Genomic DNA, 26,333 nt, shown 5'->3' on the forward strand with positions numbered 1-26,333 from the left:
AGTTTCAGCTAAAAAATGATATTTTTTTAAAAAGCCTAAAGATTGTTTCGATATTTGTGAAGTGAAACATTTCAACTTTTCATTTTAAAATGTTTTGTTTTGAAATTTAACTGGATGTATTTAAAACAATCTTTAAAAGGATAAAAATACCTGGAATCTAAACAAGAAAAAAACATTTCATTTTTGGTTGAACAAAATGTTTTGTTTGACACCACCACCCCCCAATACATTTTTTTTGTTTCAGTGAGAAAAAACAAATCATTTTTGTTTTGAATTGAACCAAAATTCTATATTTTTTTATTTTTTCAATTTGGCCACTGAAATAAAATGAAAAAAAAAATAATGATTTCCTCAGCTAACCATATAAGTCTGTAAGATCTTGGACCAATCCTGCAGCCCTTACAGCTCAGCTGAGCTCCCAGTTTCTACAATGATAATTTTGGGTGCAGAAAGGCTGCAGAATCAAGTCCCCTATTAGTAACTTTTTTTGCAGTACATAAACTTGGATTTTAGCACATGGAAACCTGTTCACTATGAGGCAATTTTTGCTCTCACATTACTTTAGAGGAACCTGCACATGCATCACTGAGGACAGAATTTGGGCCTAAATCTTCACTAGATTAACAACAGCACTTTATTTGCATATCTAGTACATGAGGGGTTACTTGTGTGATTATTAAATGTAACTCAGAATAAGCTGTTTGATTTTCTTTCATCATGAGCCAAACATTAGGCTTTGAAAGGAATTTCTTTAAACTCCAATAACATAAAGGCACATGGCAATCAAAAGTTACAACTCTAGCTTAAATAAGTCAAACATAGACGTATTTAAGACTAATATTCTGTGAGTATCCTAGCTTCGGACACTTTAAAAGCTTGAATCCCTTCCTCTGGATAGATATGGGGATTTCAGTATTTACAAATCCATGTGGACTCATTTTTAGGTAAAGTCCAGTCCCTTTAGCTTTTTTCTTTAAACACCACAAGCCACACCAGGCCGTCAGCACCTGAAGCAAGTAAAAGCAATTCCTTTATGAAGTCCCTGCCAGATATTTGCTTTGCCAGGCTCTTGGAGATAAAAAAAGAAAGCTGCTAGTGAATAACTTAAAGCAGTGTGTCCCAGTGAAAAGCATCACACATGAAAGAGATAAAGAAATGAACTCAATGTTGTTTTTTCCTGATGAAAAAGCAGATTGGATCTTAGGGCTTTTTAAAAACCAGAGCACAGGTGATCATCATTTGTTCTGTCAAAAGCATTTTCAATGACATGACTGGAACAATGCAACTGTGATTGCAAGGATCAGCATGGATTGAAAGATACCCACAGTATTTATCAAAAGGATATTTATAGTGCTGCTCATGAAGTTCACTTTTCTAAACCGACATACAAATACCAGGACAAATTCAAAATCAGTGACTCTCTGCTGGGTTCTGAATTTGCCATGCTAATTAGCTCTCACGAATGGAGGCTGAACAAGCTGGTTCAAAAGTTATCATAATGAAGTCAAATCCAAATGCTGAAAAGGCAAATTGAGATAGTTATCATTGTGAATTTGGATGTGAAGCACCAGAGATTTTGGAGGGCAGCCATGACTTTGATCTTGCACAAATTGTTAGCAATCAACAACCTTGCATCCCAATAGTTCAGAGGATTACATGTTTTAAGCTATTTCCAGGTTGGACAGCAGATGATTTATAGTGTTGTAAAATGACAGAAAGGACTTTTCCAAAACTTCATGTAACCAGCTAAGAAAAAAAAAAGATTTAACAGAATTTAAAGAAATTCTTATGGCAGCCAATTCACAACTTGAGACAGTCTTTCATATTTTTAAAATTGTTTATTCTGGCAAAAAATCTTAAGCATCCAAGCATAGGAATGAGCCTACCTGATGCTAAGCAACAAGATCAGCTTCTCGGATATGGATGGAAGCAGCCATCTTGGTGCCTCCCTTATCTATGCAGACACTGAATAGTGCAGGGATTGTGTGATGTGGCAATATGCTACTGAAGAAGCCAAGAGTTCAAGGGAAGAAGAGTATCCTAATGGGAAACTCATTCTCTAAAGCCTAACGTGGAGAGAGGGAGGGGAAAACAGATGCAGGGCACACACTGAAAAGTTAGTTCTACCCATTAATGATTCACTATCAGGACACCTGCCTAGCCTCAAACTAGGCCAAAGTGGGACTTAGGGCTTGTCTTCACTGCAAAGTTCACTTGAGTTATAGCTCAAGCGTTGTCCCTAACTCAAGTCCTGTCAGCACACAAAATCCCTTAACTCCGGTGGTTCTTTTAACACAAGTTGGCTGGCCTGTCAGAGGGTACAGGCTACAGCTCGAATTAGCACAACTTGTCAGCTACTAACACAACCACATTGTGACAGGATGCAGGCTAGCTCAACTCGAGTGCTGCTAGTCCTCCAAAGCCTTCCCACAATTCCCCTCACGTACCCAGAAAGAACAGACAAATTATCCCACAATTCAGTGGGGAAACAAAGCACAGGGTGGCTGAACTTCCTGGAGTGCAAAGAATCATGATATATCTTAGTGCCATACATGAGTGAGTACAATGCCAGTGTGGACACAGCCACTCACGTGTTATTTTGCAGTGTGGCTACTCTCCCTTAAGCTAGGCTAATGCAAGAGGAGTAGCAAGTTAAATCTGCAGTGAAGACAACCCCTTAAGGGCTGCATAGGCCTTGTGCTGGCCCTCTTCATGGACTGAATTTCACCCATAGTGAATGAAAATGTTTCTGAAATATATTAGCATATTTTCTCCCAGAAAAAGCCAAGTTGTAGGTCGTTACAATACCAGACAAAAATGGGATAGGACACTGTTCCCTGGCTCACATTTAAGATTAAGCCGTTCTTGCCTTACTCACTGGAACTACTCCCACAAATAAAATGAATAGAAAACTAAGGTGGCCACTACAGCATAAAATTTTGGAGTATGTTAATTTTATTTTAAAGACACACTGTATAAAAATTCCAATTAATTTTTTAATAAGTGATCACATTAGGACATGATCAGGAGTTCATGCTCCATAAAATCAGGAATCAGTCACTAGCTATGTTACATTTTCTTGGTTATAATCCTCTTGATGTAAGATTGGGAAAGCAGAATACCTGAAGTGTCCTGCTCCTGCCTTTCTCTAAGCAAATAGTCCTCTATCGTACTCCTGGATATGGAAGGCTTTTTCATACTTCAGTCCCAGCTTCAGGGACAACTCTCTATATTTTTTTCTGATCCATGATAGAAAAGGATAAATCTATTTGGATAAAATTACTGTCTATAGCCTTTAGTAAAAGTCTGTTGTTCTCATGACATTTCATTACAGTTTTGGAGGCTCAAGAGATTCAGGTAAAATTCAGCGAGCTCTCTCTCTGAAGGACTCTGGAGTTCAGAAAGGTGGATTTAAAATGACTCAGAGAAAGAGTTGGCAAGGTCCCATGGAAAGACCAATGAGAAAGAAAAGGAGCCAAAGGGGGGCTGGCAGTTCCTAAAAGATGTAATACTAGAGGCTCAACATCAAGCTATTCTGATGCAGAGGAAAGATAAGAAGAGCCACAGGAGCCCAATGTGGCTGCTCAGGGAGTTTTTTAGCTACCTAAAAATGTAAAGAAATCCATACGGGAAATGGAAGGAGGGGCATGTCACCAGGGAAGTATACATGGGAATATCGGGAGTGCGTAGGGACAAAATCAGAAAAGCCAAGGCAAAGAATGAGTTACAGCTGGCAAGAAATATTAGAGAGAACTAGAAGGGGTTCTTCAAATATGTCAGACAAAAAAGAAAGATCAAGGATGGTGTGGGTCCGCTGCTCAATGGAGAAGATGAGCTGGTAATGGAAGATGATATGAAGGCAGAGCTGCTCAGTGCCTGCTTTGCTTCAGTCTTCTCACAAAAAATAACATGTGACAGGACGACTAGCAAAGTTACCATAGACAATAAAGGGGAAGGGATGCAGACTGGGATAAGTAAAGAACACGTCAGAGATCTTCTGACCAATTTGAATGAATTCAAATCAGCAGGGCCTGATGCTATTCACCTGAGGGTACTGAATGAATTAGCTGATGAAATCTCGGAGCCACTGGCAATAATATTTACAAACTCATGGATGACAACAGAGGTCCCAGAAGACTGGAGAAGAGTTAACATAGATTTTGTCTACACTAAGGGGGAGATCGATCTAAGTTATGCAACTTCAGCTATGTGAATAACATAGCTGAAGTCGACGTACTTAGATCTACTTACCATGGGGTCCACGCTACGCAATGCTGACGGGAGACGTTCTCCCATCAACTCCCCTTGAGGTTCTCGTTCAGGTGGAGTATAGGAGTCGATGGGAGAGCGATCTGCAGTCGATTTAGCAGGTCTTCACTAGACCCCTAGTGCCTATCTTTTAAAAGGGTGGAAAGGAAGAGCTGGGGAACTGTAGGTCAATAAGCCCCACTGATACCTGGGAAGCAAATAGAGCAATGTATAAAACATTCAATTTGTGAATACCTGGAGGACGAAGGGGTAATCCCTAGCAATCAGCATGGATTTACCAAGAACAAATCATGCCAAACTAGCTTGATTTCCTTCTTTGACAGGGTAACTGATTTGGTGGATGGGGGAATGTAGTGGACATAATATACCTGTACTTCAGCAAGGCTTTTGCACAGTCCCACATGACATTCTGATAAGTAAGCTGGAGAAATGTGGGCTCGACAGAACTACCATTAAGTGGTACATAATTGGTTAAACAACCGCAAACAGAGTAACTATTAATGGAATGATGTCGGATTGGAGGGAGGTCACAAGTGGGGTTCCACGGGATCTGTTCTGGGTCCAGTATTGTTTAATATCTTTATTAGTGACCTGGATGTAGGAATAGAGAACATACTGATCAAATTTTCAGATGACACAAAGCTAGAGGAGGTTGCCAATACTTTGGAGAAGAAAGCCAAAATTCAGAGGGATCTTGATAAATTGGGGAACTGGGCTACAGACAACAAAATGAAATTCAACAAAGATAAATGTAAAGTTCTATAATTAGGGAAGAAAAAACAAATGCACAAATACAGAATGGGGGAAAACTGGCTTGGCAGCAGCACTGCTGAGAAGGATCGGGGAGTTATGGTGGATCACAACCTCAACGTGAGTCAGCAATGTGATGTTGTTGCAAAAAAAGCAAATGCAATTTTAGGTTGCATTAACAGAGGCATAGCATTCAAGTCATACGATAGTACCACTCTAGTTGGTACTGGAGCACTATGTCCAGTTTTGGTTACCAATGTATAGAAGGGATGTAGAGACGCTGGAAAGGATCCAGAGGTGAGTGACAAAGATGATCAAAAGGATGGAATGCAAGCCATATGAGAAAGGCTGAAGGAACTGGGTATATTTAATTTGGAAAAGAGGAGATTAAGGGGGGATATGATAGCAATCTTCAGATACTCGAAAGGCTGCCATAAAAAAGATGGAGAAAAGTTGTTCTCTTTTGCCACAAACGGCAGGACAACAGGCAATGGGTTCAAACTACCGCATAGCAGATTTTGTTTAAATCTCAGGAAAAACTTCCTAACTGTAAGAACAGTAGGACAATGGAACAGACTACCTCAGGAGGTTGTGGAAACTTTTTCACTGGAGGTTTTCAAAAGGAGGCTGGATAGCTGCCTGTCTTGGATGGTTTGACACAACAAATCCTGCATCTTGGCAGGGGGTTAGATTAGATGACTCTTGTGGTCCCTTCTAACCCTATGATTCTATCTGAAAATATGAGTGTTTTTGAGGATCTGCTATTATAAATCTTCCTATTGAGTGGTGTATGTGCCACGTATATTTCTGGAGAAATCTCAAACAGAAGAATGATTTGATCAGCATCCCAATCGGATACAGCACACTTGGTGTGTTTGAGCTGGGGAGCTAATGGATGGAGGATACTATATTTGGCCAACAAAAAATGTACATACTTTTTCCTGGTCTACAAGAACTACTCTCACATTGATTTTTCCTCATTAGGGTCCTGTGCAGAAGTTTGGGCGATGCAGCCAAGACATTTATGGGATCATTCTCTGGTAAGAATAGATATGGCTTTTTCTGATAATGTACACGCTAACCATTAAAAAAAAAAAAAAAAAGAGATAGCCTTGAAACCAAAGCTTTTTACAAAATACAGATTTTTATCAACTCTGTCATAGCTGAGGTTAAATATTTTATGGAGCTAAATAAAAACCTCAGACTTCTCCACTTTCATATTACAGGATGCAGTAAAAGCCTCTTTTAGGAGCCTGATTCTGTAAGATGCTGAATGTCTCCCACGAGGTGCAGATACCCTTAGCCTCGCAGTGACTTCTCCAGTAGGAAGCAAGGGCACTCAGCACCTTGTAGGATCAGGCCCTTAAGCAGCTAGATAATTTGACAGACTGCTTCAAAATGGAACGTGCTACACAAATAATATAATATTTCAAAAGCAAGATTATTATTCCATTAGAGAAAAAGGCTCTGCTGAGGACCCACAGATGTTCAATTTCTGAGGAGACTTAGGCCCAAATTCAGCAAAGGCACTTAACCCAGTGCTTAAATTTAAGCATGAGCTTAAGATCATCCTTACTCAGAAAAGCACTTAAGCACATGCTTAATTCCATTGATGTCTGTGGGATTTAAACACAAGCTGAAATGCTTTGTTGAAGCGGAGCTTTGAATATCTCAGGCCAAAAAGACATTGAAACCGTGCAGGACTAAGCCATGGAAATGGCACAATTAAGCTAGTAAGCTCATTCTATGGTAGTTAAACAAGGAAGACTCACAGCAGATCATTCTAGTAACTAAGAAAGTGGCTGAACTATTTAACGGAGATGCAGTTGAGACTAATATCACCACAACTCATTCCCTGCAATTTTTTAAGTGCCCTTTTGAAAATTAAAGCTCTGGGGCAGGGGCACAAAACCATTATCTCTCTTGCAGACATTGAGAGGATTATCTAATAATGAGAGAAATCTATTAGACTTGGAAGCAAGAACTAGCTGAAATAAATCAAGTGATAATGATAAATTCGGTTCTCTAATTATAGGTCACACCAACAGCACATGGAATTTTACAGGGTGTTTCCTGGCAGCTTTTTCCTATCTCTTGTTGGAAGTATTCAGTCATATCCTCAATTCAATCACTCCCCTTGTACTCATGCATCATTACCTTAAATGTTAAGTAAGGGTGGGATCCTTTGAGGTGGTGATTATATTCCTCCATATCTAATGAACACAGGTACAGATATAAATTACTTTTTATAACTACTGACAATAAGAGGCAGGCCCGCCGACAGCAGTTCCGGGGCCCCTGGCCAGAACGGTCCCTAAGGGGAGCGGGGCCCAGGGCAGAAGTGATGAATCCGTCACTTCCGGAACAGACCGCGCTAGCCAATCACCCTGGCCTGCAGGGCCCCCCAAAGTGTGGGCCCTGGGGTGGTCACGCATGCCTAGGAGCACTGCGGCCTGCCCGGGCAATTTAAAAGGGCCTGGGGCTCCCAACTGCTGCTACATGGTAGTGGGAGCGGTTGGGAGCCCCCCGAGCCCTTTTAAATCACTCAGGACCCTGGGCAATTGCCCCCTTTCTCCCCCCTCCATCAGCGGGCTTGCTAAGAGGGTGCAATTCCTCCCACTGATTGGTGCTCCAATCACTATACATAATGTACAGTGAATCAGAAACTTCTGGTAGGTGTCAGAACATTCTCCATATCTCCATATCTTCTCCATATCTTTGAAGATTCATCCATTACCTGTTTCCATTCTTCAACGGTAGGGTTATGCCTGCAATCCCTACTCAGGCAAAATTCCTGCTATCATCAGTAGGAATTTTGGTATATATGGACTGAAGGACTGGAACATAAAATAATATGTGGAGGGACAGGATCAGAAGATTGGGGATATGAGGTGCTACCTTTCACGGCAAAGTTACGAATTCAGATACAAGCAATGTATATGATATGTGAAGAGTGGAGAACACAGAGCAGGGCTTAATAATATTTAACTGATGTTAAATGCTACCTCCAGGAGCTCCAAAATCCTATTGTTGCAATTATTGATTCTCTCTCTCCACGAGGCAGATCTCAGTACATTGTGTACTGAGGAAATGTTCTGGTAATGGCATCCTGAAATATTTCAAAGCAACTGGGGAAACTAAGAAATGGGCATGACTCAGCACAAATTTGCATGAAAATCATTGCAAACATCTAAATAAAACTGAAGGAAGCACCAAAGTGACATAAACAATAATGCCATCAGATAAAAGGATCCAAAAAAAGGTTAAAATGAATGGTGAGGGTCAAATTTCTAGTCAACCTCATGTTGCTCTTTGCCACTTTTGCATGCACAATTGATGGCACCCACATATTTCAGACCAAACCCTGCCCCAGCTTCCCTCCCCCCTGGGCACAGGGATCCTCACCAACAGGCAAACTAGTGAAATTCTGCAGCTCTGGGGCTATAGATTTGCGGTACTCATACGGGAAAGGGTGTGTGTTTGGGTGTGCACTTCCTACTGTGTGGATCCATTGGTCATTGTTCAAAATGGAAAGGAGAAGCCAGAACAGGGAGAGGTGCTGCAGCCAAAGAGATATAGTAGAAGCCACAAGGCAGCTTTGCTACCATTCTCAGGCCTTTGAAAGCAGGATTCAGCCTCTTACCCCGCCAATCCTAGTGCACAATTCTGGTACTTGGGCTGTGCATTTGGGAATGATTTAACCTTTTGTGCAGCTGAAAGTATGTTTGCACCTGCAAAACAGGAGTTCAGTGATCAGCTACTCCAATTTGCACATGCAAGTGGATAGTGCATGGACAAAGAGTTCACACCCAATTTATGGATGCAAATAGTTGTGCATACAAAGTTTGGATAGCTGAAAATTTGGCACTTACAATTCACTTTTTTTTTTACACACAATATGCTTTTTGAATGAAAAAATTACATATTGTATAATTTTACATTCCTTTCTTACAGTGAGGCAGATTTAGTAAGGGTCCTTGGAACATAACTGTACAGATATCTGAGAATTGTAGGAAAGATCAAACTAAACCTTTAACAGAAACCTTTTCCATTTAATCAGAAAGGAAACAGTATAAACTTCACATTTCCACACTCACACATTACTGTAGACATAAAAATATTCCCAGGGGATAACGCAGTCAGAAATCACTTACTCAGGGGGATATGAATGATGACTTCAATAGAAGATGGACATAAATTTTAATTAGTTGGTTATTTGATCTTATGTTGTTAGTGATGGTGGATCTCAAAAGGGAATTAACTATGCTTAACACTGAAATTGCTTAGAACCAAAACACACTGCAAGGTAAGTTAGATTCCACTAAATTAAAAGAAACTTTGGAGCAATTGAAGAAACAATAAAATAAATACAGCAATTACAATTACCAAACAAAAAATGCAAGAGAGATCAAATTGACTATGGGTATAACCAAGTTTATCCCTGGCTTAATCAGACCTGCCATGCATTGTCTTGCAGAACAGTGAGAAATTTCAGTGTTCTCTGGAACACTTTCTAATGATAGAGACATAAAGCAATTTAGGAACAGAAAAAGGTTGTCTGGAACACATTGTGTGCAGATTTTTGTTTTAGTTTCCTTCTTATTCACCTCATATACCACAAATAAATAATAGTGTCTCTTGCATCTATTTGCACACTTTACTTCACTTGTTTTCCCAAGTAATTTCTTCCAATATATTTGTTAGAGATGTTTCACACAGCGGGTAAGCACTCAGAGTTAACAGACCAAATTCTGCCTTTTTACTCCTGTGCAAATCAATAGGGTTACCTGCATTTAGCTGAAGGCAGAATTAGGTCATATATCCACAAGTTTTTAGATCCCCTGCCAGGATGAAAAGAAATCCTTATCAGTTCTATCAATACCATTCATTGTTTTGAGATTGACTCTCCTCTTACTCCTGGTTTACACCTTTTGTACATTGTTCCATTGAATTTCAGGTAATTATACTAGCATTATGTGATGTGAGAAGAGAATTAGACCTTTTGAAAATATCTGTGACATTGCACATGACAGCCTAAACCATTTTCTAAAACAATCCTTATACAAGTTCACACAATTATTTTTACCCTTTAGGTAAACAAACATTTAACAAGGAAAATCCAAAAAAGCAGTGTAGACAATTGGCAAGTAATAAAGATCTTCCAGGTCAGATTAATGATAAAGAATAACTAAGGATTTACTTGGAAATTTGGAGATAGTCAAATCAGCAGGTGCAGTTAATATGTATTCTATGGGGTTAAGGGAATTCACTAATCATCCTACTGAACCACTGACAAATGTGCCATAGGAGGACAGGTCTGGATATAGACTATTTCCCTTACCTGACGCTTAGAACATGCCCATCCTCTCTTTAAACCTCTTCCCTAGTTTTCTCTTGCCTTCCATAGCAAATGGAATCACGTACACATCCTAGCTCATGTAGACCTTTCTGCTTATATCCTTTTTCCCCCCTTCACTCTGCCCAAGTGGCAAGACCATCCAGCCCCCTTCAGAACCTTCTCCCATGCCCACTGCATAGCCTTCTTTTATGGTAGACCCATACCTAAAACCTGCTCCCTGACCTGCACCATCATCCTCCATCAAGTTCCTCTTCCAAACACATTTTTACCATAGGACCTAAAAAGTCTAGTCCTCCTCTCAAATAAGTGTGAGCAAATTAGAGTCTACATAATCTGGAGAGGTGGGGGGAAAGATCTGTGAAGAACAATTATAAAACTAATAAGAGTCATACTAAATTCCACTGTTCAATCACTTTATATTTTTATCACATCCCCTCTCCCATCTTAGGTCCTGATCCTGCAAATACAAACACTTTAAGTCAGTGGGATGACGTACCTGCTTGCAGGACTGGAGTCTTGCAGTATAAACTCTTGAAGGTAGGGATGTTGTCTTTATAAAAATCTGCAAAGAAGCTAGTGCATTGTTGGCACTACAAGTACATACACATATGCTCAGATAAATAAATTAGTAATATTGATAATTAATAACATTGATCAAGTAAAATTGATAATTAATAACATTGGAGAACTAGGAATGCATTAGAGGAAAACAAAATGTGCTACCAATCTCCACTTAAAATAATTGAGATATAACTTGGCTATTACAGTTTAGTATGTAAGACTTCAATCCCTAATAAAATAATAGAACAAATGTTAAGAGAAAAAAAATTTGAGCGCATATGGAGGATAATAGAAACATTAATAAATAAATAGCATGAGTTTATACAAGACAAAGAGTTAAAAAGAATACACCATGCCAAATGAACTTGATTGCTAGTTTTGGTCAAATTAATGGATGATCATATTTTACATGTATTTATATTGCACAGAGCCTTTCATCTTGAAAGAGTCCAAAGTTCTTCACCAATTCATACAGAAAGTACCAATGAAGTGCATTTATATCTGGACTGGAAATTATCCAACTGTCTCACAGCATGTGACATAAAAGTGGAATGGAAAGAGGTAAATTTTAGTGAAAAGATAGCAAGGAAAACTACTCCTCTGGCAAAATTGGCATGATGTTTTTAGGGCAAGATTTTCAAAGAAAGGTACATGCACAAAAGTATGTGTGCCTAACTTTGGATAATCAAGCTCTTAATATTCATGCAGGGCAGTTAGGAGCTGTGTTTTTAAGGTCTCATCCAAAAGATAATCTTTCTATGAAAATGGTAGAAATCTTATCATCCCTTGAGACATTGAAAACTGGATGCAGCACTGAAGAATATACTTGAGGAATAATCCTCTATTGGCAGTGAAATACATTAGATGGCCCAATAGATTTTTCCATCTCTAATTGTTATGTTGTAGTTGTAATTCAACTTGTGTCATTTGCCTGAAGGGAAGAAGACATCACACATACACTGCTCCAGGGAGAGGAGAAGGATACAGTATTTCAGTGGATACAATATTTCAGATACTATTATTCCTATTGAGTTCCTCTCAGATTATGATTACTATGATTAGTGTTGTCGGGAAAGGTTTATCATCATTTGTGTTCCTACCTCTTCAGTAATATCATTGTGGTATTAAATTTATCCTACAAAAGGTATTTGTTTAAGACATTTCTTTTCCATTGTTACTCACACAATAAGTGTATGCACTGAGTTTCTAGAAGTCTGCACCAAAAAACAACTTAAGCCCAGAATCACATTTCCTCCTCCATCCTGCCTTAATTCCTCTATTGAAACTTTTTGCTGACTAGCTGAAAGGGCCGTTCACTCACTTTGCAAAACCCAATATGTGATTTATTCCCACATTTCAAAGGAAGAATGGGAAGCTTTTAAATCTCTACAAAGGAACCAAGAAATAGTGATCAAGCTCAGCTGACAAGGGGACAGATGTAGGAGTGATGAGTGAATTCTAAAAGACTTCTTAAAATTTGGATCAGTGAAGACAAGTGTCATCAAGGAACAGAATTTTTATTCTCCCCAGAGCAGCACTATTTGCCTGAACATAAATGTGACAACTCTTCTGTTGCCTTTTAGTAATCAAAAAGCACATAAAAATTCCAGGCCAGGGGGAGGTGGTAGAGAGAGGCACACACTACAATGGGAGGCTATCCACATTTTAACATTACAGCACCCACATCCAAAATGTCTAAACAACAAATGGAATCTCAAACCATCTCAATCCCTTTATTATGCAGATTTCGTTTATAGTTTCCAGTTCTAGAATTCTTTACCAACTCAAGGTACATGTTACTTACTACTTGTGCTATAAGCCCGTCTATGTTTTCTTCTAGTACTGTAATGTCTATGTTATGGTACACTCACCATTAGAGCCCCCCTTGCATCAGGATATGTTGCAGAAATTGGCATCTTTTGCACCACCTGGAGGTCATCTATCTCTGTGCATAATTCAGTCATCTGGATGAGAAGAGTCTAAGACCGACTCCTTTCAGGGCAACAATAGCCCAAACTATTAGTAAGTGTCTATCAAATCTACCCTTTCCTGTGTTCCATCTTGAATCTCCTTCTTCTGCCACTCCAGAGTCTCCTCCCTTAGCCCTGATGCCTTCCAGTCTCGCCTTCTGGCTGGGAAGCAACAAATTAGGTACATCTATTGCACCTGTACTGTAAATGATTACTAACCCCTTTCCAACCCACGATGAGGTGGCACCTCATCACAATCTATATTTTTAGAACAATTTCTCATAGAAACCTTCCAAATTCTTGCAGAATGATTTTCTAATTGCTTTGTCAAAATATGAAATACACAGACGGGTTCTCTGTTATCTTCTTTAATAGCAATCTTGAGCCACCTTTTGGTTCTTCACACTTTTAAGCACGAATTTCATTATGCAAGGTACTTCATTAAACACATATTGGGCCCTATCTTGCCATAGAATTTTAAGAAGAATCTCCCACCAATTTCATTGGAGAGTTCCATTTAGATGCAATTACAAACTGAGGGCATGACATGGCCCACTGAGATATAACCCCGATCTTGCAATCTGAGTAGTACAGGTGGACTCCTGTGGATGTGCCAGGTCTCACTGACTTCATTAGGACTCTGTGCAGGTGCAAGATCCTGCAGATCAGAATGCAGGATCAGAGCCAAAGTAGACAGGTATAGGGCCCAACACTTTAAATTCAACTCCCCATTACCCTACATCTTGCATAGTCATTTACACCAGTGCAAAGTGGGTGTAAAATGTTACCAACAATTACTGTTACCTAACCTGGGAGATATGGGTATGGTCCTTGTATAGAAATGGTTGAGAACCACATGGGTACATATACACTGTGGCTAGGAGGTGTAATGCCCAATTTGGCTACACAGAAATGAACTAGCTTTGACAAGCTAATAGGCTAAAAATAGCTGTATGGCCACAATGGCTCGGGCAGGGCTTGAGCTAGCCACCTCAGTATGTATCTAGGATCTTGGACCTAAGCTCAATGCGAGCTGGGAATTTGTCCTTCCAGCTGCAGTGTAGATGTAGCCATCAATTCTCAATCTTTTCTATTCCAGGAACATCCCCAGGACAACAGAGCGGTCATGACTCCCAGAGGAGGGCAAGAGTAACTCAGTATTGGGCATAATGATGGCTAAGTAGTAAGTATGGAAGTATTCTCAGTATTGAGTTTTCTTCCAGACTGTGGGCTCATAGACAGTCTTACTTTGTGATGGGCCAACATAATTTATAGGGTATTCTATTTCAGCTAAAAAGAAAGTCTGTTCGTCAAGCACTGGCATTTTCAGCTACAAACATTTTCTGCAGATACTGAGCTTACAATGTCTTTACCTGAGGCTTGGGAAAATATAGATAAATATTACCATAAGCTTTCTGAGAGTTATGTTTACATATCCTGTAGAACTGGAAGCAGTTGTTGTCCATAAACTTTTGCTATATTTGCCCATGGAAAGTATTAGTTGAGCTACTTATTTTAAAACTAATTTACATCCATTATTTCTAGTAACAAGCAAATGGCATTGCTCTCTACCAGAAGCTGGCCAGGTTTAGGAAAATCATGTAACTGGAAGATGTGGCCAGCTTTCTTTTTCACTAAAATAAGCTAGCCTTACAATAAACAGTTGTTCTGAACAATGGCAAAATACAGACGTTCTCTGTTGCTCTGCCTCCCTTATTATAATTTTTGAGATTATATAATGACAAGTGTCGAAAGACCCCCCAAATGAGATCAGTTTGTTTTGGTTTCTTGAGAATAATGGAAAACCAATTTTAAAACTGTACAGGTATGTATTTGCTCTGGAAATTCTTGAGCATCCATCCAATTAGGGAACAGAAAACATACCAGGTCACTTATCTGCTCATTCACAACTAAGCAACACAGTCCCAATTTTGAATAGCCACAACATTAAAAAATAAAATTGTTGAATGAAATTGAGTAATTAATACATTTAAGAAACTCACAAAAAAGAGACTAAATTCATTAATTAAAGGGGTCACTACAAATGTTTTGGGGACTAAACGGTGCTTGCAGCATTTGGCTTTTAGTAAGGACCCCGGGGGGGTGGGGCTGTGCTATAGAGAGGCACGATCCTTGTGCTCCTCTGTTGTGTTGGGGAAAGCACAGAAGGGAGAAACTCACTTCATTCTGTGGAAGGCTGTGGTATACTCCTCCTCCTTGCAACCTGCTGTTTCTGCTGGCTACCACATCAGGGTGGGACGACTGTGGCTCCACCCCCTTGCTCTTAGAGGAGCATAAGCCCGGCTCTCACTGGGGCTGCAAAGAGACATGAAGAGGCATGAGAGCGTGTTTTCCCCTACTCCCCATCGCAGTAATAGCAAGCAACATTAAACAAAACAGAAATCTTAAAACACAAGGCAAGAGAAAATAAGAGAGAGATCTTTCAGTTACATAAAGGAAAGAGTCTTCCCCCTCCCCACCCCCAAGTGTGATTGGAAGAAGACAGACAGGTAGAATGAGAAAAATACAGACAGAGACACAGAATATACCCATTACAGTATCTGCATGGAATGCTTTATAAGCTTGCTGGTTAGTTGTGAGATTCCCAAGAGTGAAGATCTATAGAGGATTCTTACCTTTGGAAAAGAACAAAAACACAGAATAAAGGCCTTAATCTTATAACCCTCAATCTAGCCAGCTAAATCCCCAATTAGCAATTCAAACAGATTACTATAGTCTTTCCCCCCATTAAGTGTACCCAACACTATGCTGTTAAGCATTTTAAAGTTATATTTTCATGTGTGCTGTCTTTCTTACCAAAGTTAGCATATTTATAGTTCAGGCAGATCCTGATGATGATTCCTTTCAGAGCATCCTAATTTCCCAGAGACTGGAAAAAGGATTCTATTTTTAAAGTCCTCTCTCAATCTTCTAGCTACACCCTACCAGTGTCTATCCCCAGCTCCCGCTAGCCTTTATATGTGTTTTCTCCAAATAATCTTCTGTTTTGGGGTCCTCACACGAAGGGGTCTATTACAGCTTTGCTCTGTGTACACAGCTCCCATTAATATCAATGGCAAGTATGTGCACAGAATGAGGGAAGAGTGACTGTTTTTATAGTGAATCCTCTCCCCCTTCTTTCCTGCTTGCTGGAGGATGCATTTTTATCTCCTTAAACCTCAAGGAGTGCCATGATCATAATGAAGAGCATATTCTCTCTCTTGGGGAGAGGTTGAAACAAGGGCCCATTCCAATTCAGAAGAAGCAGAATAACAGTGTTCTAGCAGGGCTCAGAAAAAGTCTCATACAGCTAGTTAGATCTTGCACAGTTTTCAGAGGTCCCTGTGATGGACCTTGGGGTACCCAGGACTGTGAGTCACCTTGATACCCCCTGCTCCAGTGAGAGAAAGCCTTGCCTATGGTGGCTGGATGTTAGCTCCCGATCACCACCAGCCTTTAAGCCACTGAAACACTCTCCTCCAGGCTGTCTTTGCCTTTCAGGTTAACGAGAGGTGCATCCCTGTCCCCAGGTCCCTTTGAACCTGAATTCCCCTGTGACATCCAGCCCCTGACACTGGCTACTCACAGAAACCCCAGATTCTTGGCTCCCAGGTGTACCCCAGTTTACCAGTAAACCACCATTCCTGTATAACATACAGCACTTGTAACAAAATAAAAAGGTTTATTTAAGAAAGAATAGAGAGTCCACTAGAAATGAGAGTGACTGAAACAAAAGGTTACAGTACAAAACAGAATAATAAAATATAAACTAGGGCCTACGCTTATTAATGGTAAAGGTAATGGTAACCTTTCCTATCTAATAAAGTAAATTTCCCTCACAATATTCAGTCCATTGCAGAGCTGGCTGGCTTTCCTAGGATCCAATCTTTCATGAAAAACAACCCCATTCAACAAGATGACTCCTCAATGAATGGATCCAGAGTGTCCTCCCCACTCTGTGTTATACTGAAAACAGTATTTATTCATAGACAAGGCAATCACTGGACAGTTATAATGTTCCTTGTTTACAGTCGTCTTTGATGGTTTTCCATTGACTGCTCTGTGATGGGGCAATTGTAGACAACTGAATCTTGCATTACCTTTGCTGGCTAACCAGAGAGGAGTAGCAACTTCCTCTTGCATAAATAGGCCATCACCGAGTAATATTACTCCCCAGTGACTCCCTTTAACCTTAGGACCATAAGGACATAATTGCAATATAGTTATGTTATTTCCTTAAATATTACCCGTACTCACATCACACCATGATTATTGACATCAATAAGTTGCAAGCTTTCAGAGGAGACCTTACAAATGACTTTTCATGGACAAATACCCCGTAAGCAATGTTTTTGATATAGTGAATTTGTCAAGACTGAGACAAGAATTGTTTGCAAAGAACAGGGGGCCATTTGCCAAGAGGTCTTTGTGTCACTGTCCCCCCACCAAAATCAGCATACAACCATCAGGGCCAAGTTCCCAGGCCTTCTGACTTACCAGTCTGAGCCTGTAAGGATCTGAGAACCCTCCACTCCTACTGAGGTCAATAGAATCTTGCAAGTGGTAGTCGGCACGCCACAGCCTGGCCCTAAGGGTACGTCTACAGTATGAAATTATTTTGAAAAAATTTTCTATTCGAATTTTTGGAAGCTATTTTATATATTCGGTCTTCTGTGTCCCCACTAAAGCACGTGAATTCAGCGGACTGCATCCACAGTACCAAGGCTAGCATCGAATATCGGAGCGGTGCACTGTGGGTAGCTATCCCACAGTTCCTGCAGTCCCCACTGCCCATTGGAATTCTGGGTTAAGCTCCCAGTGCAGGATGGGGCAAAAACATTCTCGCGGGTGTTTCTGGGTGTGTGTCGTCAGAAAGCTACGGCAGACAATTGTTTCGCCCCTTTTTGGCGTGCAGACGCCATACTGCTTTCAGCAGATGGTGCACCGCTGCTCTCCTGCTACTATGAATCCACCTCTCATTTCCTCTCATCTTCCTATGTAATCTCTACTATCTACTCTTTCTCTTCCTCATCGAACACTTTTGCTGCCAACTCTGCTCGGCTACCGTGAACCGAACAGCACAGCTTCCGCCACCAATTTTGTTCTCCCGCTATTGCGACGCTTCCAAGCTTCTCCATGTTGTCTGTCCTGGGCTCCCACCTCCATGAAAGCCACAGAAGACAACCATTTTCTGCCTTTGAACCAAAGAGCACAGTTTCCACTGCCACTCTGCTCTCCTACGTTTCGCACCCTTTTTCCAGGATTACCCATGCAGGCACCATAGCCATGGAGCCCGATCAGATCTCCGCTGCAGTTCTGATGATTGTAAATACCTCGCGCATTATCCAGCAGTATGTGCAGTACCTGCAAAACCGTGCAAGGAAGCGACAACAGCGCGATTACTATACTGATGAGGACATGGACACAGTCTCATCTCTATCATTTGATCTTGCACTGCATTGACACAACTTTCTGCTTCCTCTGATCTTTACCGAAGCTGTTCAACTCCTCTCTTATAAATGTTTTATTTTAAACAATATACCATATAAACTCCTATTTACCCTTGTACCGTTTATACTAAATTGAGTTACTGGAGTGGAGTGGACTCCTACAAAGAAAAGGCGTTTAGTGGCTGAGTTTCTTTTCCACACGTAGGGTGCTCTTTGTGTACAAGTGTAATTCCTGTCAATAAGGCCATGTGACAGCTGTGCAGGCTTTTGTGTTGAGCAGCATTATGGCTGTTCCAGATGCGCCTTCTGTGTTTTAGGCAGGTGGTTCACCGGAAGAAGAAAAAGGTTACAAATTATTTTAAAAAACAGATTTGATACTAAATGATTCTTTTCTTAAGTCTAGTCATACACCGTAGAACTAAAAAAAAATAATAATAATAATTTTGACAGAGTTAAAGCTTTTTGTTACAGAGTAAAATGCAGGCAGAACATTCACATGTGCACAGTTTTCATCCTGTTGTAAATGAAAATGACTAAAATATTAAAGCCTTAAATAGGGATTTATAATGAAAGCATAAACAGCCTTAAGTATACAGCACCATTACAGCCTGAATTACTCTAATTAGAAGCATTCTTCATTATCTGCTTTATGCCTAATTTTCAGCAACACTTCACAACTACTTCTGTCCAGTGTGCAGAAAGACTGCATACACAAGTGTGCTTATAATTTGTCCAGACAACACGTTGGGTCTAATAGGAATAGTTATCCACAGCGTGAATAGTAAAAACATGGCTGTTTTGGCTGGTTAGTCTATCAAGAAGAGCTCCATGGAAACATTTTTTTCAACCAAAAATGGATTTTCAACCAAAATCACTTTTGTGAATTTTTTTCATTTTGGTTGAAATTTAACTTTTTTTTTTGTTTTAGTTTTTTGGTTTTTAAAAAAACTGGGATTTGGTTTGAAAATGAAACCAAAACAACACAAAAAAACCCCACCTTTGTTTTTTGTTGAAAAATTGATAAATCTGGGGTGAAATTTTGGAATAAAAAGAACATTTTTAAAAATTTCCTGAGAAAAAATAGTTGACGTTTTTCAGTCAGCACTAATCTCAAGCTTTAACATAAAAGATTCAGCCTTATTGGCACAGATAGGGTACTGCTATGCTGATTCAAAGCTCAGTAAATTTTTTTGCAAGTACCAGAGTTGACAACATTCGTCATTTTATTGTGAGTCCCACAACATTTCGTGTAAATCCTCAGCTGCTGGAGTTTGGAGTCTTTATGAGAATCTCAGCGTTCTTTTCTTTTTAAATCTGTTTCTAGGTCTCATGAGTTGAGGGGAAAAGCTGAAAAACATGACCTACATGCACCTAAAGCTACTGAAATCGGACAGCAAATAAAAAGAACCCACCATTTATTTTTTATTATTGTTATTTTTAAATCTCATTATTTTTGAATGGTCAAGTTTGACAATACTGAAGTACTAAGAAAAAAAACTTTATAGAAAATGAATTCTGTGAGAACAACAAGCAGCAGCAGATACGTTTGCATAGGGAACTGGAGTTTAGTGTGATCTGCTGTGTTCAGCGGATCAATAGACCTTCAGCAGGACAATCAGGTAGAGGGAACAAGGAGGATTGGGAGGAGACAAAGGCTCCCCAGATATAACTTATATTTTTCCCTTTCTTCTTGTGTTTACAAGTGGCTGAAATCTTTCCAACTTCACTTTCAACAACAAAAACCCCACTAGCAGGCAGAGACCAACGCTTACAATGAAAACAGGGGGTTGGCATGGAAATGGAATGCAACCTCAGCTATGTGAAACCCTAATACAACCTGAACTGTGGCAGTTTTAGGGAAGGAAAGCCACTGAAACTATTTTGTAGTTCTACTGTACTTGAGGCTGCACATTAGCAGGGAGGGAAGCAAACTGAAAAAGACACAGGAGGATAACTGCATTCAGTTAACAAACAGGTGAACAATGATGATTTTAAACCAGAAACCAAACACTTTCAAAGAAGTCAGGCACACAAGTTAGACTAGCTCTGGGCTGACAACCTCACACTGATATTAATGCGGCCAATGCCTTGTGAGTAACATTTTCACCAATATGATCTGATATTTTCAAAAACGATGCCAGTAACAGGATTCCTGAAAGATCAAGCACACACTTCATCTTGTTCAGCCTATTTGCTCACTGCAGGAATACTCGTCTTGTGGCCAGTACACTGTCAGCATGCATTCAAGGTAAAACCTGATCCTTCTACATCAGAAAACAGTAATGTCCTCTGCTGATAGTTGCGTTCCATGCTGAGTAGGACAGCTAACTCTCATCCATATGCTGGAAGGTTTAATGCTTTTTAAGCAACAAGTGCCTTGCAGTGAACATACCTTTTCCACTCTGAAGGCCACATGGTAGAGGGTCCATTGGGGGAAAGGATAGCTCAGTCGTTTGAGCATTGGCCTGCTAAATCCAGGGTTGTGAGTTCAATCCTTGGGGACCATTTAGGGATCTGGGCCAAAAATTGGGGATTGGCCCTTCTTTGAGCAGGGGGTTGGACTAGATGACCTCCTGAGGTCCCTTCTAACCCTGATATTCTATTTACTACCTGGGGTGGCCTTTACTACTAACAGAAGTCAATGGGACTAATTCATACTGCACCCAGACCCTGCTTTTTCCAATTATTGATAACTGGTCTGCTGCTTTTTTCTGAATCAAAATTGTTTTGCTCCCCTTTTCATAATGCTTATATTCAATGCAGCATATGGAAAATGTTTAGCAAGGTTTATCTTATTTTTCCAGGGAAATTTGTACTCTTCTAATACCATTTTTATAATACCACCCATCAGAACCCATTTTTCATGAATATATTTTGCTAACATAGTCAATAAGGACTTAAGCTGCAAATACCAAAGTAATAAATGATAGCATTCAGAGACATATACATTATAATGCTATGCAAAAATATTTTAATGAATGATTGTATTAAGGAGAAAAGAATGCTCCCAATCCTATCATATCTCTAGCTATAACTTTTTAAAAGCCAGATTTATGTTACAGCCAGCTGAAATTTATATCAGTTATACATGTACCAACCTCTAACAAAGGATAGAACACAAAGAAGATCATACAATAGTAAAATGTGAGGAAGACTGTACAAATGAGAACACCATGGTGCCCAAAAGTGGTAAAAATAACCAGACAAGTTGAAAAAACTGGTGAAAAGCTTTCATGAAACATGGGAAAAATTTGTCACCAATTAATGTGATTTTGACTTTTTCTACATTTATTTTCCTTCTCCACCCTCCTGTTAAAATGTGATTAAATGTCTTATTTACTTATAGCCATTTCTGAAGCATTCATCACTAAGGCTACGAGTCGGTCACAAAGGTCACAGATTCTGTGACTTTACGTGAACTCCACGACTTCGGCCCTGGGCGGCAGAGCTCTGGTGATCAGCACAGAGGCAGGGCTCCAGCTGTCTGCCTGGGTGGGGGGGCTCCAGCTATCAGCCCTGGGCAGCGGGGCTCCAGCTTCTGTGATATACTGTTTGTAGCCCATGTCCTGTCCATGACTTTTACTAAAAATAGCCATGACAAAACCTTAGCCTTATCACTGTAACACCTGCATGTGGCAATGGACAATCTGAACGCCTGTATATTTTCAAAAAAAAAAAAGAGTACTTGTGGCACCTTAGAGACTAACAAATTTATTTGAGCATTAGCTTTCATGAGCTACAGGAATGCATCCGATGAAGTGAGCTGTAGCTCATGAAAGCTTATGCTCAAATAAATTTGTTAGTCTCTAAGGTGCCACAAGTCCTCCTTTTTTTTTTGTGAATACAGACTAACATGGCTGCTATTCTGAAACCTGTATATTTTCAGATTTTTACTTACAGTGAATATAATTTTATAGCTAAAGAAAATTAGGAAAAATTGGGAAAAATTAGAAAGGTTAATTAGCTTGCCTGCATGGTCCCAGGTGCCTGGAAGTCAGAAAACATGGGTTCTAGTTAGGCTTAAACACCGATGTGCTGTGTGACCATGAGCAAGTCACTTAACCTCCCTGTGATGCAGTTTCCCTGTCTGTAAAATAATGATAACTACGTTATTTGATAGGAGCATTGTGAGGCCTAACTAAATGTTTGCAAAGGAGTATAAAAATGCATGGAACCACCAGGACATTTGCAAGCCACCACTGTTCACTCTGTATGTTATAGGTCTTTCCCCCACCCTGGGTCTATTTTGTCTAATATGGTAGTAAGCTCTCTGGGGAATGGACTGTCCTTTATTTTATATTTGTCCAGTACCTAGCACAAAAGGGCCTCATTCTCTGTTGATCCCAAGCACTAGTGTAACAATAACAATGATAAAGCAATTGTAATGCCAGGTTGTGGCAGAGGTAAAAAACGTAATTCAGGAGTTCAGATCTCTGTGCCCTGGGCTCAAACTCTTAGGCTATGCTCTCTTCCTAGTTTTATAGGCATCCTTAATAATTCACCCTGACTCCTCTTAGCCAACATTTCATGGGCCTCTTTTGATTTGATCTGGCAGAAGTCCCATGAACTCTAACTTTCACCATGACTATTTTGCCCAGCAGTAGTCACCAGCTTTCTTGGAGAGGCTGACGGGGACCTGCTGTCCCTCCCTCACCTGGAGACAACAGGCGCCTGGGAGGTGCAAGCACTATTTCCAGCATTGGAGCTGATTCTTGTGATTTGAGGCACAAGGCCAACTGCAAAGAGCTGCTCCCCCAAAACTGAATCATGTGGGTCCCCCTATAAAGAGCAACTCCTCAGTTTCGGATTCTCAGGTTGCACCTCTCAAAGAGCAGCATTCCCCCTTGATCAACACCAAGGCCCCAGCCAATGCATAACTTTCCACTGAGAAACCTACCTCCACTTCCCAGCTATGCTGCTAGCTCCTCAGAACCAGATTTATCCCTGATTCCTTGGCTAAAGGACAGACCTTTACAACCACTCTGGAAGCTGAGCCTGCTTTGGACCTTAAATCATTTAAAGTAGGGGAAAAGTAGTGGTGTGGAAAAGAACAAGATTTCAATTATTTTTTTCTGTGGAGAAGTTATAAAGTAGTGTTAAAAAACCTGGGTATATTTAAAGTCAGACTACTTTTTTTTTCTACCAGGAAGAACCCCAAGACAAAGGAGAGCTAAGTGTCATAACCTATAAATAGCTATGGCTCAGAGCAAACAATCACAAAGCCAATAACTTTGCTCCTTATACAAGTAGTTACTTTTTAACTCCTGCAAAAGCAGCTACTGGGAAAAAAAAAGAGGAAAAAACCACAACCCTGTGACCTGATATTACCACCTTAATGAAAATATGTATTTTATGTACAAATTATTGAACTGAATATAGTGTATCATACTTCTTTCCCTTTGGCCAGAAGCAGACATCTGTAACTTTAAGAAGTTTCCCTTGCGATATATTATTATTTAAAGGTCTCACAAGTTGTATTTGTGGTTTTCAGAAGAAATAATTTTTGAGAAGAGCTGCCTTTTTGGGCATAAAATAATTGGAAAGTACCATAGATATCTCAATAAAACACATCAAAAGTAACTTTCTATGTCTTGTTTTGACATGTCCACTTGTGGGTTGTGTCAACTTTAACTAAACATCAGTTTTTCTCTCAGACAGAACAAACCATTAAAATATTCAACAGAAAAGGCAAATAGAAATAACTGTGTTTGCCTATTTTCAAATAAAAGGAGATACAGAAAGGCGTGGTGACTGCTGCTGAAAGTGCATTTTTCTGATTCATATATTTGCCGTAACTATTTGCATAGGATTTAAATGTCTAAGAAAAATGTCTCAACCATTTTAAAGAGAATGCTGCATTTGAAAAATTTGAAAATGCTAATCTAGTTTCATATTTACCAAGGTCTGTTTACTATATGTGTGATCAATTCACTAAATGACAGAAAACTTTGGTAAATATCGTTTTGATGTTGAGACTCGGTGACCTGTTGATGGAGGAATGGCAATCTTATCTGCTCTAGAACCGGTCCTAAAGGGGCACGCTGTACTGATTTTAGTTGAGATTTTATCTTCTTCCTCTTTTTCTCTCCCCCTCCTACGAACAGTGAATTCTAAGTTACTTCCTTGTCAAGGCCACTTATCAGGGCTAGATTTACACTTGATATCATTTTCTAAACAGGTAGCACATAGTTTATATGTTGAGGGGGAAATGCAGCAGTGTTCTCATCTGAAGGAAAAACAATTCTCAAGAAAACCTAGGGTGGTTAGCAAACCAATATCCTAGTAGAGAAAATCATTCCATAATTTAACAAGTCTGGGAAACTGGCAACCAAAATGATGACCATTTTAAGATAGACCTATGTATTTTCTGTGTGCCATGGATAATCTGGGGCACATTATTCTCTGTTGATGCCATACTTGTAAGTGTATGATGGAAGAAGTTTCCTTAAGGAGGAGATTTTACTACAAGTATCTTAGCGAATCAGCCTACACTAGTACATATATATTCATAAGCCATATTGCCCCCTTTTCAATAAGTGCTATACATGGCAGTCTGTATGTTACGTGGGCAAAATACACCTTAGGCCTGAAATAGGACTTCCTTATTCTTTAGTATACATTAACATTGTTCCAGGGTCACAAGGCAATCAGGAAGGGAAGGGGGTTTTACGTAATCAGAGTAAGAAGCTATGGAGAGGCAGTCTATTCTGAAAGAGTTGGCTTTCCTAATTAGATCACACTGGGACACAGAGAGCCAGAATGGAAAAGCAGTGAATTTGGCCCAAAGAAACTCAGTTTGATCCTGAACAAAAGAATTGAGGTTCTCAGATACATTAGTTGTCGTAAAGTCAGAAGGAGTTATCCTTACCCTGTGTGAGGGTCCCACCCACGCCTGCTGTCACTGAATGATTGGGATCAGGGCAGACTAAATGATTGGCGGCCACCTGCAGAGGCAGGGAGGAGAAAGGTGGGGCTGTTTCTGCCCAATGCTAGCTTGTGGCCATTTTGGCTTGCTCCAGCCCCACCCTTACTTAGATCTCTTAGGATGCTTGGGGCTATGTTGATCTCCAAATTTTATTTGGGCTCTGGAAGGGATTTTTTCCCATATGACAAACTGGCAAAGATTGTGTGGGTCTTTTCACCATCCATCTTGCATCCTGAAGGTCTGGTTTAAGGATTTAATTATGTTTGTCGCAACTTTGGCAGGTTCCAATGCAGCTGGTGTGCTAAGAAAGGGTCTGATTTGAGTTCCCAGTAATCCAATAGACTGCTTGGGCAATAAGCCCTGAGTACAACATTGCACAGTGTGGGAATGCGTCTCCAGGTCCCGCACAGCGTGGAACTACCTTCCTCTCATCTCTCCTACTTCCAGCGTGGAGAAGGGGAAATGGGCTGGAACTGTGGATTCTTACCAGGGTCCCTGAGCAGGCCTGGGATGTAGCGGGGACTTGCCCTCATACCCATCCTCAGATTTGTAGCGCTCAGGGCCACTGGTGCTCACTTAAATTCTGCACTGGTACAGCCCTGTGGGCAGATCAGGAGGGGTTCCCAACTGGCCAATAATCTAATAAAGTTGTAGCCTCCACATTTAACTGTACTCTGGCACATGTCTCACATTGCTTCTGGGTCCATGTCAATGTATAGTGTAGGTTACACACGAGGAGAAAAACAATATACAAATCAAAGGAGTAGGTCAAAACATGGGGAGACAGACTTCGAAGTAGCACAGATGAGAGGAGGCTGTTTGACTCCCAGACACCTAAAGGAAAGCAGAATTCCTATTTGATTATCCTATGGTGATCTTTTAACCATTCCCACTATCTAGCCAAGGTTCATATTAGCTGATATAGTGATATGATTTGGCACCGCTGCCCAGAATTGACCGTAACACTTCATGTACCTCTATTAGCTTTCTCCAGTGATCCACCTCATAGAGCCAGACTCAGAAGGAGCACAAAGAAGATAAGTTGATTT

This window comes from Lepidochelys kempii, chromosome 2 (genome assembly GCF_965140285.1).
Source record: "Lepidochelys kempii isolate rLepKem1 chromosome 2, rLepKem1.hap1, whole genome shotgun sequence".
NCBI classification, from domain to species: Eukaryota; Metazoa; Chordata; order Testudines; family Cheloniidae; genus Lepidochelys; species Lepidochelys kempii.